This window comes from Pseudochaenichthys georgianus, chromosome 22, assembly GCF_902827115.2.
Source record: "Pseudochaenichthys georgianus chromosome 22, fPseGeo1.2, whole genome shotgun sequence".
Taxonomy (NCBI): domain Eukaryota; kingdom Metazoa; phylum Chordata; class Actinopteri; order Perciformes; family Channichthyidae; genus Pseudochaenichthys; species Pseudochaenichthys georgianus.
This window is the reverse complement of record NC_047524.1, coordinates 26,297,582-26,310,758: the sequence shown is the minus strand read 5'-3', so window position 1 is coordinate 26,310,758 and position 13,177 is coordinate 26,297,582. Positions and strand designations below refer to the sequence as shown.

The following is a 13,177-nucleotide window of genomic DNA, read 5'->3' as shown; positions in this document are numbered from 1 at the left end:
TCATCGTTCCAATGCACCATCAAAACAGCACTGCTCAAATCCCACTACTATAAAAACATTCATGTTGATAGGAAGAAAACACTGTCTGTCAACTGTGCGCCGGTGCCTCGCTCATGCTTTCCTCTAATTGGTCAGTCTCTGACTTGTCATTTTCCCTATTGGTCAACTATGTGAGCGCTCTCGACAGAACCGGAAGAGATGTTAACTGGCCGCCTGCCAGGTAAATATTCAACAGAGGATGCTAGCTATGCCCATGTCTGACACGACAAAGGGACGACAACTCCTGAATACCTGGAGCAAAGATGAAACCACATGCTTTATCAAGGACATTAAGGTATGTTACTTTAACCAAGTGACTTGTTTTTCACAATTTCAAAAAGGAGAAGTTATAGGGTGCGGCCTGCTGTCATTAGCTTGCTAGCTAACCTCAGTGCTAACGTTATGATATATAGCTGTTAGCATAATAACTGCATTATCCATAAAATAAACATAATTGGTCAACAGTCTTTTCGGCTGCACTTACCGGGTTAGCAGCCTCTTGTGTAAACGATACAAACGCAAATACATGTTACAAGTTAGGCAACAATTCGTGTGTGTTGCTAGTGCTGAGGATAATGCTCAGGAAATATGTTGGATTAGCTAGCTAGGTGTATGTTTGTGTAAGGTGTAAGGTGGCTCAGGCTGCATCTGAAGTCAAGTGAATGGGTAATTAAGTCACGACTAGTCTTGTTGAACTTGAGCTAAACAGAGCGTTATTTCCTGATTGAAAAACCCTTAGCTATGACAGCTCTACCATGTAAACAAAACCACAAGACAAACAAGTACCCACCATAAGTTACTGTTGTCTTTTCTCTTGTCATATTTCACGTGTTCTTGTTTCATCTTAATCAGCAACACTCAAACAGCACTGCATGTAATGTTGAATTATGCTAATCTGCTGCTGTGTAATTGTGATGCTTTGTATGCAGAATAAGCTTCTGTGGTCATTCCTACAGGTCTCTCGGGTCACAGTTAACAAAGCATGCATTATGCTGAAGAAAGAGGTCAGATTGAAGTTAAAGGCCATATTGTTGAATGCAGTTGTGCGCGTGAGGAGTGTCCATCCAACAGTAGCAGATATGCCACAAACTAGTCCATAGTATGTTCACTCTTTTGAAGCTATTTGACTGCAGCTATATATTATATTAGGAGTGTGCTGTTTTCCTTTGGTATAAGAGGTACACATACTTATAAAATGTCAGCAGTTATTTTATTATCGTTCCATACTTTTAACTCTAGTTTTTTATATTTATAGTTTAACTATATATAAACCTTTTATAAGCAGTGCTGTCAAATATGCTTTGCTGCTCTGTACACATTTAATTTGGTGGAAGAGGGCGTAAAATGGCTATATTGATGGTAAACCCCTGGACTAGTGCATCCATTTAGTTATACTGTGTTGTTTTGAAACATGTGTAAACAACAACACTACATGGTTTGATTGTTAGTGATTAGTGAACCTATGATATGTTTTGTGATCAGTTGTGCTTTCACACTTGATGCCAGATTCCCTAGAAAATGGATGATTCTTTATTCAGTTAAGAACCACAACAGTGACCCTACAATGATATTAGATGTCTATAACAATTATTTACATGTACTTCCTCAAAATGGTCCTTCTTTAGGTTTCTTGTTGGTGCAGTGTTTGGTCTGTTATGTCTATATTTGTTAGGAGAGTCGATAACATGTGAAGCTGCTGTTGTAGCCATGAACAAGTTGGTAGGTTGTTGCTTTAGCTGACCCCTCCTGGCTGTACTCAAGTCATCTCCTATAAACCCAAAGGGAAAACTCTCCGGTTACACGTATCTGTGATGACTCACTCACAGCGCTGATCTTTCTGAGATGGCAGCACACTCAGTGCTCATACCTCATCACTTATGTGGGAGGGTGTTATTCAAAGTGTAAACCTGCCTTACAGGAATATATGTGCAACTCATAACAAACACTTTTTTAGTTCTTGTAAAGATATAATATGTTACATTTCTTTCAATGAAATGTCTTAAAACAACCAATATATTTAGTCAAGTTGTGTGAATATTTCCCCCAAAGACTGTAGACCAGGGGTGTCAAACTCAAGGCCCGGGGGCCAAATCCATCCCGCGACTTCATTTTATGTGGCCCCACAAGAGCTTGCAAAGAATATAATATGTTTGTTACACGGTTACATGACGATTTACAGAAGCACGTTGCCCATACAGTACATGGAGCACAATGCATCTGAAATTTGACTTTTTTCTTCTAAATATGCCTTTTTTTCTCCGAATTTGCCCTTTTCTCAGAATTGAATTTTTGTTCAAAATGTTACTTTTATTTATTTTTTGCTTTTATTTTAAAATCATTTTGTGACATTCTCACTGAAGACACTTGCAATTATTTGCCCTAGACTTCTGCTTTCAGACCGAGATAATGATGAAGTTATTACCCTATCCGATAATAATCCAATGCAGAGGCAATATAATGTAATATAATCAGGGCTGTAATATAAACAGGGCTGCACATAACTGGTGCGCAGGCGCGCACCATTAACTGAGGGCCGGCCCGTAGCACTGGCGTTATAGATGTTCGCCTAGGGCGCCAGATCTGTGGAGGCGCTGCGCTGGCAGCTCTGGGAGGGAAAAAAACATTTTTAACCATTGACGCTCATCCTAATTTTCGGCCTTGATGTAACAATATTCATAATTAAGTAAATGTAACAGCCTTTTCACCCCGGTTACACGTTTCATTTGCCCTGTACGATGGGCGCTGTTAGTGAGGCAAATGGGGGATGTTGGCTTATCTGGCGCCCGCAGCTCACAGCCAAAATGCGAGTGAGCGTGGGAGAGAGGGAGGGTTGTTAGGGCTGTTGTTATTAGAATCTGGTGCTAGCTAAGAAGAAGATGTGTCTACAATAATGTGGAGGGAGAGTCCTCTCCAGTCAGACTGATAACTACAGCTCAGTGAGGTAAAGGATTCTTGAGTGTTTAGATAGTTCACTTTAGTCTAAGTTCAAATGGTTTGGTCACAATTTATGTAAAAACACATTTCCAAGGCACTCCTTTATAATTATTGGGATGCACAGGTTTGAAATCATTCCAATGTATACTATAGGACAGTAACCAAAAATATCCTTTAAAACTGGAGAGATAAAAAAAAGATGCATAAATAAATGTTAAGGTAAATATGAATGAACAACACAAATAAAATAAGTTTCATTTGTTATGGTAGGTTATTGGTTATGTTCACATACTTATTTGATTACATCCACTTGTCTAAGATGACAACAGAGACTTTCGACCCAAACCCAGCTGTTGACAGACTCAACCAGAGAGAAAGTAGTAGGCCTACATCATCAGCTACCATGTCTGACAGAGAGGAGGACAGTGAGGAGAACAGTCAGGAGGGTAGTGATGACAGCTTGTAGGATTACTGGTCGTGCTAATGTTGTCTGTGTTCACCTCTGCACGTGTGTTCAGTGTTCACCTCTGCACGTGTGTTCAGTGTTCACCTCTGCATGTGTGTTCAGTGTTCACCTCTGCACGTGTGTTCTGTGTTCACCTCTGCATGTGTGTTCTGTGTTCACCTCTGCACGTGTGTTCAGTGTTCACCTCTGCATGTGTGTTCTGTGTTCACCTCTGCACGTGTGTTCAGTGTTCACCTCTGCATGTGTGTTCTGTGTTCACCTCTGCACGTGTGTTCAGTGTTCACCTCTGCACGTGTGTTCAGTGTTCACCTCTGCATGTGTGTTCTGTGTTCACCTCTGCACGTGTGTTCTGTGTTCACCTCTGCATGTGTGTTCAGTGCCGTGTGTCTGGCAAATAAAGACCCCCTCAAAAGTTATGGTTTATTTCATTTTAAGGATGAGCACCAAGCAACATCTCCAGGTGCTCCTTTGAGAACCAGGGCAAAAAAGTTATGTGCACCCCTGAATATAATACATTATTTTATATATATTAAATATTTATATATGTATTTTTATATAGTCTTAAAGTTTCAACTGGCCCTTTTGAGTGCAACCATAATGCGAATGTGGCCCGTGATGAAATTGAGTTTGACCCCCCTGCTGTAGACCTAGAGAAATGTGGGATTTTTGTATTCAAAGCGTCAAAAGTTTATTTAATTTGCCCCCGAAACATTGTGTGTTTTTGGTTCCTGGCAGAAGTTCATGCTTGTTGTTGAACTATTTGAACTGCATGCAGGTTTTGAACTCATCAAATGTCTGAGTGTTTTGAGAGAAAGAAGCTGAGTAGACGTTAGAGGTTGCATCTTCTCCGTCTGTGAAACTTCTTTATTGAGTGTCTTTAGTGGTTTGTATCCTTCTGTCTTTCTTTATTCTTCTCAGAATCAGAAAACTTGAATTTCTTATTGCAATAATAGATCAAATCAATTCAATATATTTATATAAACATATGAAGTTAAATTAAGAATTGGCACTTAAAAGTTAAATAAAATAAAATAGAATAAAGGTGTTATCAAAACATGCGTAATAAGTTCCAGTGAAAATGTGCACATTTAACTATACAATACATGGTAGTGTTTTAATATTAATGCTAATTCATGCTATTAATGCTATTAATGCTTTCGATTGAGGGATCCCTAGTGGTAGAAAATGACGTATATGCCTTTAAATAAAGCTTTTGCCTTATTTGACACGGTAAACAAACCCAACAGCTAGACTGGATTAGCATTTTAAGGCAGGTAGCTGATGTCAACAAGCAATATATAGTCATCTTCTGTTAAATTAAACAACTTCACATTTTACAATTCATCAAATGTTTTTGTCTTTTACAAACATTTGTCCAAAAAGAGTGTTTTGTGTAAAAGAGATTAGCGGGTTTGGTGACATCTCAGTGGTTTTACAGCCAACGTGATTTGTGGATTAGATGAGGATTTGTGGTTGTGTGACTTTGCTTGTGTGCGAACAGTATTCAAGCCTTTGAATCCTAAGCATGGGGTGAATGTATCCCATTCACACACTTCCTCCACCAGCCCCTTACCCACACTGGTACAGCATGGAATAATCCTCCCTGTCCACATCACAAAAACAAACATTGTCCTCTTGCCATGTGAAGTACATGTAGGAGCACGTATAGCTTATTATCATCACATGTCGCATAGCAAGCCTTCTCTCTTAAACAGCGACGGTACTTTACAAATGTTTTAAAGAACTTAGATATGCTTACATTCCTTTACACTTTTTAAAAGAGGCCGTGTTATGCTCATTTTCAGGTTCATGTTTGTATTAAGTGTCTCCACTGGGACATGTCTCCATGCTTTGATGTTCAAAAAGCTCTTTATTTCTCTCATCCTGACTGTGCTGCAGCACCTCTTTTCACCCTCTGTCTGAAACCAGAGCCCAGTCTGCTCTGATTGGATAGCTGGCTGGCTCTGTTGTGATTGTTCAACCGCTTAGAGATGTCCTGCCCCGTAGCCTATCATGTACAATGTGTTGGTGTCCTAGCCAATCGAAGGCTGAGTGTTACATAGTGATGTCCAGGGTTCTTGCGGTCATTAAAAACCTGGGAAAGTCATGGAAATTCAAAATGCTAATTCCAGGCCCTGGAAAAGTTATGGAAAACAATATATTTCCCAAAGTTTTGGAAAAGTCATGGAAATGTAACTAAAGTTGCATCAAATATAATTTATATTTTATCTAATCGCCGAAATAGTAATACTATAGTGATAATAAATACTGTATCGTATAGTAGGGGTGTAACGGTTCACAGAAGTCACGGTTCGGTTCGTACCTCGGTTTGGGGGTCACGGTTCGGTACGGGTTCGGTACAACAAGGTGCATGCAAAAAAAAGTCCCAAATGCATAATTTTTTTGCTGTTATTTATTTTTAACAGTAGTGCAAGTTTTGGTATGAAAATAAGGAACTCTAACATTTGGAATCATTAACTGTATTACACAGTTAAAAACAAACCACAAACAGTAACACACACATCAGATGGCCATATTATTTATAATGGCTGATGTCAAACTAAAAGGTTAAATGTACAACTGTACAACTAAAAAGAATGTCTTGAAAATATTTAAATAAATAATAAGAAAGTGTTTCAATCACAATTAATAAAAGGCAATACAGAACTGTATAACATCTCCTGATGTCAAAATATAAAACAAAATAAAATCTGTACCTTTTAGGAGCAATGTCTAACATGTGTAATTAACTTGTGAGTGTGTGAGGCCATTATGCCTAAATAAAGGTACTCAAGCTTTACTCTATTTTCAAGTTTTTCTTCAAAAAGATGAGTTTGTCTATGTTGTCAGTCGTGAGGGCAGATCTGTTGGCGGTAACTATGTCACCTGCCGTCGAGAAAACCCTCTCGCTGGGGACTGAGACTGACTCGGATGTGATTGAGCATGTTTGACGTGTTACCACTAGCATACCGCACCGCTGTCGAACAACGCCGACACACCGTCCTCGTCTGATCCACAACTCGCACCCCATCATTGTTCTAGTCCACAGGGAACCCAAAATGTTCCCACACAGCTGATTTTAAAAGAAGCAAGTGGGTCTTCTAGCTCCTGTGTGTTTTGTGAACTCGCCATAGCTACTAACTGTTCTTCTTCATGTATTGTGTTCGTTTTGTTGTGTTTTGTTGTTCTTCATTTGTTATTTACGGCCGGCTGGCTTTTAGGCGCAATACCGCCCCCTGGATTATATATAGTGTAATACTGCCCCGAGTGACAGACTTTTTTCCCACTTGTAAAAACGGCGTATTCGCCGTGTGACTGCATGTGCCGAACCGTGACGTCCGAACCGTGACGGTACGGGAACAATACGGATACCGTTACACCCCTATCGTATAGTAATGAAACGTAAAATGTAGGGATGCACGATATTGGTTTTTTGAAACCGATACCGATAACTTCCTGCTTCTCAAGACCGATACCGATAATAAAAAAAGATTTACGCCACTAATTATTTTAACGCGATTAACGCATGTGTATTTTTTTTCCTTGGCCGCTCCGTAGTTTCAGAGCGCATCGAGTTTAAAATACCATCGACAAGCTGATGCTGACAGCCCCGCTCCTGCCGCCCGCTTGTGGCAGACCACACTTCCACGCTCACCGGCAGGCACCGACTGGCCATCTGGAGGACCGGGAGGGTGTGTGTATTTGTGGCCCGAGCGAGAGAGAGACCTTACGTGCATTGTTGTTGTTAGCATCTGGTGCTAGCTAGCTGCGCTAACGGATATAAGGAGCTGTTTAAATGAAAACAGAGGAGCGACATTTCGCCACAACTGCGCCGAGCACTTGACTTTATGCAGGAAGCCAGACAATGGGACATTGTACGAAAAGTCAGCACACTCAGCACGGATAGTGCACAACATGATTGCAGCGTCCAGGCAGCTCCGGTTCGAGCATATGCCTTGAGTTGCACATAGCTCCAACGCGTGCGCACACACACACACACACACACACTTTGTATTGTATTATTGTCTTCGTACGCTTTTAACACACCATCGTAGCGATGGTGATGTTTCAGGTGACTGATCAGGTTCAAAGTATTAGGGAGCGCTGGATTTGTGAAGAACTCCCCTCTTCCTAAACCACTAATACCACAGTACTGGCAAAACGGGAGGAGCCGAGTGAAAAACAAGCGCCCCTCATCCCAATCCACCCACACCGCAGTATTTTTTTCTTTTTTTTTACCCAAAAAATATATTGTATATTATCGGGGCTATTAATACTGGTATCGGGTTTATCGGGATGACGTCATAATTCCTAATATCGGACCGATAATTATCGTGCATCCCTAGTAAAATTGCATTTAACTGTCGAGGTATTTTGCTGGTGAGAGATTTGAGTTGCTTTAGCGTGTAGAAGCGAGTAAGCTATTTGATTTGTTTTAGATAGGCACAACATGTTTCATATGCAGACCTTATTTTCCTGTTCCATGTTGAAATAAACCATTTTCAGTGGTACCGCTGAGTAATTTTTTTGGTCATGGAAAATTAGGTAAAGGGCATGGAGAAATCATGGAAAAGTCATTGAAACTCATTGGTGTAAAAGTGTATGAACCCTGGATGTCACTAGTATGTTCCAGAAGAAATCAAAGAGTCCAATGGAGGAGTTTCAGGGGCTTTTGCAGACCATTGACCTGCAGTAAAACCTATAGAACACAATACAGTAGAGGGCCCCATTGAAACGTTTTTACAGCGTTTGCTAAAGGTTGTGAAGAATTGAGCATATGTTTAGCCTATAACTCATCATCTAAATCATCTTTGACTATTTCTCCCTTAGACAATTACCATTTGGAAAACAGATCCACCCAATCTTTATGAACGTAGTTACATATTGAACAGCGTTTGCATAAACCTCAGCCTCATCATGTAGACACCATCCTTGTGCTCTATATATATATATATATATATATATATATATATTTGAATACAAAAGTAGTTTAACTAAGTCTGTTGTCATTATATTTTGGCAACCCATTTTATTTTACTATTTAACTTGAATTACTTAAAGTTCTCATTCATAACACTCCGTTCGATGTCTCACTATGGGATGCGCCTCATCGCGGAGCAAACAGAAGCATCAATCTCATTACGCCAATCCTGATTGGCTGGTGATCTTGACGTCAGCGTCAGGGGAAATCACCCCCTATAAGTAGCTTGCGCCACAACGCATGCGTCATTCAAACACCTCTTCTCGCTTCAGAGCACATCTCACAGTAGCCGGGCAAGCTTCACTGTCCACAGACTGAACCCAAAATACCATTTCGGTCGACGGGCGCTAGCCGGCTACTCCTTCTGCTTCGCAGGAAGACGGTAGTACTAACGCCGTTAGTACTTGAGAAATCGACCTCGCCCTTCTCTACGAGAAAGTAAGGTTGGTCCGATTTTTCAAGCTAGCAACACACCTGTTGCTAGCTCGCTCCCTCTCTACCGACACCACGGTAGCGAGGACGGGGAAAAGGATTAAAAGAGGAGCATACTGCCACACCAGTCAGTATTCTCCGGGATTAAAAGACCCACACTGTCCTCTTTCTCCGGATTAAGGACAAGGTGGTAATACCTTTTACCGGCAGTCAAGACACGGGGCGTCCGCCACAGAGAGCGAACCCCTCTCCGTGTCGGTCTGGGGCTCATTATCAGCGATGGCTTTACCAAGCTGGGGTTCCCGGTTAGACCTCACCATGGTCTCACCCGCGGAGGATGTCCTCGAGTTGGACTATGAGGGGGACGAGGAGGGGGACGCCCTGGCGTTCCTCCTGTCCAAGTCGGATGACCAAGAAGAGGACACCTTCATGTCATCGGCCCAGGCTTCAAAGCCTGGAGCGAGGGCTGCTCTCCCGGGCGACAGCACACCAGCTTCGCCCGGTCTGAGCATGGACCTGCAGGCCGTGTGCAAACGCGCTGCGGTCAGACTTAATGTTCCGTGGCCTGAAATGGCCAAGGAGAACTCCAGGTCCCGCTACGAGAGGAAGCATCTTCCCCAAACAATGGGCAAAGGGAGGCAACTCCTCCCGTTTTTTACGGAAATGTTGGGTGAAGTGTCGGTCTCGTGGAGAGACCGGCCCTTCAGCAACAAGGTCCCAATCCAGGGTGTCTCCTCCCTGGATTGCGATGGAATGGAGAGGCTCCGCATACCGCCCATGGAACCGAAGGTGGGCCCCTCACCGAGCAGGAACCCCACGCTGCCAGCAAAGGCGGACCGCTTTCAGTCCACAATGACTGAAAAGTCCTATAAAGCTGCAGCACTGTCCGCCAGGGCCCTGAATGTGTCCTCGCTGCTAACCGCCTACCAAGCGGAGCTCTGCGAGGACCTGTTGGGTAGCCCGGGAGCAGCCACTCTGGACGAGATGGCAGCGGTCACGGACATTTGCCTCCGTGTCCAGCGATGCGCCAGCCAGGCCACGGGCAAAGTAATGGGGATCATGGTGGTGCAGGAAAGAGCGAGATGGCTCAACCTCACCAACCTCCCAGACCGGGAAAAGGAGGATGTGCTGGATATGCCCATCGTTCCCGAGGGAATTTTCGGCTCCGCTCTCGCCTCCATGCAAAGGAGGTGTGAGACGAAGAAGAAGGAGGACGAGGCACTCCACCTCTGCCTCCACCACTCCACCTCTGCCTCCACCACTCCACCTCTGCCTCCCTCGAAGGGTCCAGTTCACTTGGGTCCACCCAAGCGAACTCTGCCCGGTTCAAAGCACCGGTCAAGCAGAGGTCGCAGCCCACCCCGAGTCCCCAGCCCAGGCTGGAGACAAGGGCAAGTTGGCCGAGAAAATCTCGGGCATGCGCAGTGCTGGCTGGAGCCGTAAGCGTGACATCTCAGCTGGCTCTAAGGAGCATACAGCAGGAGATACTCACGACATCTGCCTGGGCTTCTCAAAACAGTTATACTTTATCTGTTTTCACAAGCCAAGAGAGAGTCAACCCATATTCTGGAGAGAGAGGCCCTCTCTCTCCTAGAAAGAAGCGTTTTATCTATAATGCCCAGAGAGTATTGGTTATTGCGTATGTAATGCGTAGTGGCACTACACCCGACTTTTCTAGTGCGGGACGCGCCTACGGGTGCTGTCCTTTCACGGAAGGTGGTCACCACGGATGCATGTCAGACAGGCTGATAGGGTATCTACGAAGGTCGCCCGGTGAGAGGTCTCTAGAGCAGAGACCTCCAGCAGGCGCACGTAAATTACCCGGAGCTTTTAGCTGTGTTCCCCACCCTAAAACGCTTCCTGCCTTCTCTCAGAGGACACCATGTCCTCGTGAGGACAGACAACACGATATCGTGTATGAACCGCCAAGGGAGGTTGCGTTGTCTCCAGTCACACACACTGGCACACAAACTGATCTCTTGGAGCGGCAGACGTCTCCTCTCTCTGAGAGCGACACAGGTACCGGGAGTGATGCACCTCGGGACAGAACTACTGTCCCGAGGTGCACCACTCTATGCAGACTGGACTCCACATCCAAGGATCGTGAGTCCGCTGTGGGTGCGTTACGGCGGAGCCGCGTCAAATCTGTTCGCATAAAGAAAAAATGCTCAATAACAGCTGTTCTCTTTAATGCGCGATTTAAACGCACTGTTAGGCGGGGACGCACTCGTACACGATTGACCTCCGGGTCCTCTGTACGCGTTCCCACCCCTGGCTCTGTTACCCCCAACTCTGGCCAGAGTGAAGGAGCAATGCCACACAATTACTCTGATGTTTCCGCCCTAGCCCGCAACGTACGGGCTGGCGGAGATATATCAGCTGTTGTGCGGGCAGCCATGGCAGCCCCCACCACGCAGGGACAGATTGTCTCAGGCAGGGGGGGGCGATCCTTCACCCACGCCCAGAGCACGGGGCACTATGGGCCTGACCCGTGAGTGGTACAATCTGAATACAGTGGGACTCCCTCAGAAGGTGATAAACACTATTCAGAGTGCGAGAGCTTCCTCCACCAGGTCTCTTTACGACTGTAAGTGGAGGGTGTTTGAGGAGTGGTGCCTTCAAGAAGGGCACATCTCTTTTCAATGTCCTGTCGGGGTGATTTTATCATTCCTACAGGACTTGATCGATAAACACAGAGCTTTCTCCACGATCAAGGTGTACCTGGCTGCTATTGCTGCATGCCATGTGGGCTTTGAGGGTAAGACGGCTAGCCAACATCCTTTGGTTTGCCGTTTTATGCTCGCAGGCTCCTCCCTGTCTCCAGGTCGCTGGTGCCCTTATGGGACCTGGCAGTGGTTCAGAATGAACCCATTTGAACCCCTGGAAGAAGCTGACATGAAACATCTGTCACTCAAGACAGTGCTGTTACTGGCCCTGGCATCCGCCAAGCGGGTCAGCGATATTCACGCACTGTCTGTACATCCCTCATGCACTCAGTTCGCCCCAGGGCAAACGAGAGTGTTGTTGAAGCCCAACCCTGCCTTTACACCAAAGGTGGTTGGTTCGTGTACCCCAATTGACATTGAGGCATTTCCTCCGCCGCTGGTTTCCTCCGGGGAGCAGCAGCAGGATCTGTTGTGTCCAGTCCGGGCTTTACACACATATATGGACAGATAAAAAGAGCTTCGTCTTAATGACCAACTCTTCGTGTCCTGGGCTAACCCTCACAAGGGTAAGCCTGTTACTAAGCAACGGCTCTCCCACTGGATTGTGGAGGCAATTGCTTTGGCCTATACGAGTCAGAATTTTCAAGCACCTTGGGCTTTGTTCAAGGGTGTTTCCATCCAAGACATCTGTGCAGCGGCGAGCTGGTCCTCGCCGCTCACTTTTGTCTGCTTTTACAGGCTAGACGTCTCCGCTCCAAGCGTGGCCCGAGCAGTGCTGGGCACCTTGTTGAGTCGGGACTCTAAATTCTGGTTGATCGGTGATTCTCGAGATAAGCTCGTCTGGCAATACGGGAGCTACAATATCCCATAGTGAGACATCGAACGGAGTGTTATGAATGAGAACTATAGGTTACTTACGTAACCCCAGTACTCGGAGTAACATGAAGTGAGATGTCTCACCAGACGGCCCTCCTTGCTATGGTGAAGCGAGAAGAGGTGCTTATTTTGAATGATGCATGCGTTGTGGCGCAAGCTACTTATAGGGGGTGATTTCTCCTGACGCTGACGTCAAGATCACCAGCCAATCAGGATTGGTGTAATGAGATTGATGCTTCTGTTTGCTCCGCGATGAGGCGCATCCCATAGTGAGACATCTCACTTCATGTTACTCTGAGGACTGGGGTTACGTAAGTAACCTATAGGTCCCATGTCATGGCCATTTCTACTGATCATAATTCAATTTTTGAGGTCTACTAGAATACATTTATATTGTTCAATGTTCCAAACTCACATTGGTTTCTCATACAGCATCTCTGTATAGTATGTGTATTCACTCTCTGTCCTAAACGGCTTGTTAGAGCTCCTGCCCCCCCCCTCCCTAGTGGCCGTCTGCGAGGCAGCGAGACACAGCGAAACCCAGCCCGAACACTCACACACCAGAGTCCTTCATCGGGTCGGGTACCCGCGGGTACCCGACGGGTGACCCGCAAAAAAGGTGTTTCGCGGGTGGTATTTTTTCAAACGCTTTTTTCCGGGTTCGGTTCTGGGTAAAACAAAGATGATGCGGGTCGGGTCGCGGGTATTGCATAATAAATATATTAAAAATAATAATAAATTAGTTTAATATTTTAAATCCTCAGACCTCTCCCCCGCGGGACC

The 13,177-nt window shown here is 44.9% G+C and overlaps 1 protein-coding gene across 1 annotated transcript in view; it reads left to right on the top strand.

The window, feature by feature from the left end:
- The first annotated feature begins 208 nt into the window (after window positions 1-208).
- kiaa1109 (KIAA1109 ortholog) overlaps window positions 209-13,177 on the top strand; it is a 154,333-nt gene continuing 141,364 nt past the window's right edge. Inside the window, exon 1 of the mRNA XM_071207266.1 lies at window positions 209-334. The gene's annotated coding sequence lies outside the window, so the exon portion shown is untranslated. The remainder of the gene's footprint in view (window positions 335-13,177) is intronic.